Source organism: Apaloderma vittatum, unplaced genomic scaffold, assembly GCF_000703405.1.
Source record: "Apaloderma vittatum isolate BGI_N311 unplaced genomic scaffold, ASM70340v1 scaffold41978, whole genome shotgun sequence".
NCBI classification, from domain to species: Eukaryota; Metazoa; Chordata; class Aves; order Trogoniformes; family Trogonidae; genus Apaloderma; species Apaloderma vittatum.
Window position 1 is genome coordinate 36,161 of NW_009733218.1, and position 3,413 is coordinate 39,573.

The following is a 3,413-nucleotide window of genomic DNA, read 5'->3' on the forward strand; positions in this document are numbered from 1 at the left end:
TACAACAGACTCTGCTCGTTGCATGTCAGTAAGACACTCCAGACTCAGAGGGCACTTAAACGTGCACCAAGGGTCCACATTTGCGAAGCTGTACTTTGGACAAGTGATTGGTCCTTGCCTGGGCCCCACCTCTGAGGTCACGGCCCCTATACAGCCGGCAGCAGGGTCCAAGGGTGCTCCCTAGCTCTACACCACAGAAATACAGCTGCAGGGCTGACTGCAAGAGGAAAGCACCTCCTGGAAGAGGGTCACAGCCAGGGTGGGGGGGGGAAGTGGCAGAAGCACCCCACCACAAATCCAAAAGGGCCCCTGCTGATGCATGGACCCTTGATGTGTTGCTGGACACCATGTTCAAAGGGAAGTTCAGCATCCCCAGCTCTGCAGTCCGAGCCTTTCCAGCCTCCCAAAGGCAAATCGGACCTTTCTGGAGGAATAACTGCTTCCTTGTCTTCCCCTCGGGCTCACACCGTCCCTGGTGCCCAGCTCTGGGCTCACGTAACACCCTCAAGCAGACATAAGCCCCATTTATCATGCCTGAAATGCTGAACTCCAACGCTACCGCCGCTACCCCCCCTCTTCTCCGTGAGGTGAGAGCTCACATTCATCAACAAACAGTTTCTCTTACAGATTTTCCAGATGGCATCTCCCCATCCCAGCATGCACGCACACTCCCACCGCAAATAATGAAACCAAAGCCCTCGAAACAGCCTCGACAAAGGAGATACTGTTTGACGACCAAACATTAGGGTCCTTTTTAAAGTGCCAGGAAGGAAAAACTAAAGAAATGAGCAAAGATGCGTGGCAGTGATACACAGCAATTACAAGACACAGCAGAAGTAGCCTTTCTCCTCTCAAGGATCACCAGTCATGGTGGCATCCCCGCTTCGAGCAGACTGGAGTTCATCTAAAACCTACAGATTACTGGTATCACTAACAAAGTTAGAAACAAGAAGACTTTGTTTCTCCCACACCTAAACAACCAAGGTCAATACCTTCTTTCCTGCAGAGAATTTGATAGAATCAGAATCATCTTGTCAGGTAAAACCAGCCAGGAGATGTCTCAGGGTTACAGGATCTGCTTTAATCTCCTTTGAGACTAAGACTTTACACAAGTATAGCTGTCAGCTGGGATACAGTCGCTGATGTTTTTAATTATTTTGCTTCAGGATAGGAAAATGCTACTTTTATAGCATCACCCTATCTCTCTATATACATATGTGTCTGTGTGTATATATATATATACGGGAATGAGGCACAGACTGAGGTGGTAGCTCGGATTTACAGCCTTAAAGCTTGATATTACTAAATGTGCTATAAAAGACTATAATTTTATTAACATTTTTTAAGATATGTGAAAATTGTCCTCAGAAGCACCGTGTTGAAATAAAACACTTCTCTCTCACCCATCTGATTTTTGATCTCCTTACCCTGTGCAGATGTTGCGAAGGGTTATCCATATTATGACAACGATCAGGCTTCGATACATATTCAGAGGACGTGATGCTTACAGTGCACAACTAAGTGAGCATGAACTCATAGCGCAACATTACACAGAGAGTGAGATCACTGGTTTCAGAAACAGCAGGACTGGAAGTTGGGGGAGTATTCCCCTAATATGCATTATTTGGGAAACCATTCCTAGGAGATGAGCTTCTGTGGTCACTTAACTCAGAGTTTTGAAAAGGAATTGCAAGTGTCCCTTTGCTTAGAAAAGAAAAGCAATAGCTCAGTGTCCAGAAGATACCTACTACAGGGAAACACCAAGGAAGTGCAGCTCATGTAAGCTGTAACCAAGCAGAAATCAAGTGGAAGCTTAATCACAACCTACAAACACCTGGAGAAAGAGGTTTCTGAGAGCAGATGGTTCTTTAGTCCAGCAGGAGCAAAGCCCATAAGGAGATCTTGTATGTGGAACGGGAAGCTAAAGGAGGTCTGACTGCAAACAAAGTTGTCCATCATTAACAGTAAGCACTAAAACGCTCACATGTAAATCAAAACTGACATTTTTCAGATACACTGCTGCCCAAGCAGAAGGTTACAGACTTGACTCAGAGTGACCTACTGAGATTTTGGACCCTAGATGTATAAAAATTCAAAAGTCTTCTCATCCTTTAAAACTGCAGATGCTGACAAGGACTGACTGCTATCCTTCAACATAAAAAATTACTCAAATACAGGCTATTACCACCAAATGGTTTCCTCCCCATTTCCTAAATAAACACACAGAAATAAAAACCCACACCAGAAAAAGCTGCATTGGAATGTGCTTGCAAAAATTATTGGTATGGCTTTGACAGCATCTTTTCAAAACAGAAGCGAATTTCTTTGTCCAGTTTCATTTTCTTTAAAGTCAGGGCAAAGGAGGCTCCATTTTCATTGTTCATATTTCATTGAGCCAGCATTTGGAGAAAAATAGACAGAAGCAGGATGATGCCTGTCTCATACAGCCTATAGAAAAAAACAAAATAGGATATATAATATAGCCTACTAGATGTGATAAATATATTATGACTTATATATGCAGCATATATACATGTATGCATTATGCGTGTGCATATATATGTACATAAATAAAATGTACAAAGACCACCTCCAAGCCTGATAACTGCTTGTGGACTCCACACATAAGCAAGAATTTTCCTGTACAAAAGTGCTGCCTGAAATGAGGGCTAGATTGATCATTGAAGGGCTATTTGCCCTGGAGAAATGGAAGCCATATACAATGATTTTCAGGGGTTTGTTTGGTTGGTTTAGGTTTTTTGGTTTGTTTTCTTTTCTTTTTCAAACCATGTAGGGAGATAGAGTTGAAGAGAAATTTAGGTTTTAAAAGCACATTATCGGAAAACATAACCTCAGCAGTAAAAAAACCCACAACAGTAACGATACAGATTGTATTCTGGGGCCAGCCCCAGTTTCGGCACAGCTAAGCATAAAATAGAAACATACCATTTCTGCAATCAGCCTGTCAAACCTTTAGCCAAGACAAGCTGCTTCAAATCCAACAGTAACTTCAAAGCATTCCTGTGCAGGAAAGCCCGAACAAGAGGGGCAGGTGGGGACCAAGACTAGTCTCAAAAGCAGAGCCCTCAGGGGACAGGGAAAAGAATGCACCCAACCACCTGGCCAAAATTTAAGGAGAAAAACCATGCAAACGATTATTCAGCTCTCCACTGTCTGAGTCCTGCCAGACTCAAAAACTAAAAAACACACCAAAAAATCAAACATGCTCACTGCAAAACACTACCTCTCACTTGAGCTGATCGCAGAGGATGAAGAGCCCCACACAGATGCTGCAGCCTCTGCTTCCATGTTCCTGGCACACACCAGCCCCTCAGTACTACTGGTAACACCTGTGGATCTTACATGCCCGAAACAAGGGGCAGCCATTGTCCTAACATTTGTGCTTATGGCTG